Consider the following 1,142-nt stretch of genomic DNA (forward strand, 5'->3'; position numbering starts at 1 on the left):
ATATATATATATATATACATATATATATATATGAGAGGTATTGATATCCAGAAGACCCAAGGTGGTTGGTAAGGCTATGTAAGTACTACGGGAGGATCGTGGTTAGGCTCTCGGTTCGATATTAATACGAATGAGGAGTCTCAGGCGGGTCTTGTGTAGGCATGTACATGTTAAATAAAATGAGACAACGAAACCGAGGCGGCATGGAATTTATAGGACATTTTTAAAGAGAAAAGTTTCTTTTCTACCCATTCTACACAGCACTTTCCTTGGATAATGGAACTGCAACTGTAACATCCTACATATATTTTTACTTTTATTTCTATTTTCTTGTTTCCCTTTATACTTCCTATAACCATTCTTTTCCAAAAGAACTCCTTATATCAGACACTATTATTTCCCTCTCTTATCGTCTACAGAAACAGCTGTAAGACTACCTTTCTCTTTATAAATGTCCCATAAATTCCATACAGCCTTGGTTTTGTTGTCTCATTTTATTTAACATTTCTTTCAATATAGGTGCTTCAGCACTCACAATCACAGTTAATGACGATTAAAGTTACCTTTTTAGTTGTACACTGTGCCTAACTGTTCATATATATATATATATATTCGTTTATATTTATATAAAGGGCATTATTACAGAAAAATAATAACGCCACACAATGGACTTCTCAAAATAACCACATTTAGTACAGTAAATTTCCCTTATGAATTTATTTACACACTGGCTTCTTGATAAAATTCTTGTAAAAGAGTTTTATCCTTTTTTGAATTTACTTATCGTATATATATATATATAGAGAGAGATAAAATATTATTATAAAATCTGGTAATTAATCATATATTAATTAATATCGATTAATTATCAGGAGGCCAGCACATCTTAAGAATCAAAGAGATTCAGAAATAGTATCTGCAATCTCAGGGGATTAAGGTACATTTTTAAAAAATAGCGTTGACCACTAACGTGGACAATTAATGTGCTAGAAATAGATCACATCTTGTGTCTATTAAGACCTAAATTGTTCTCAACATGAAATATAGCAGCATAACCCTAACCCTAACCCTAACCCTAACCCTAACCCGCTCACGTTTTGGTATGCTGCTATATTTCATGTTGAGAACAATTTAGGTCTTAT

The sequence above is a fragment of the Octopus bimaculoides genome, chromosome 3 (genome assembly GCF_001194135.2).
Source record: "Octopus bimaculoides isolate UCB-OBI-ISO-001 chromosome 3, ASM119413v2, whole genome shotgun sequence".
Taxonomy (NCBI): domain Eukaryota; kingdom Metazoa; phylum Mollusca; class Cephalopoda; order Octopoda; family Octopodidae; genus Octopus; species Octopus bimaculoides.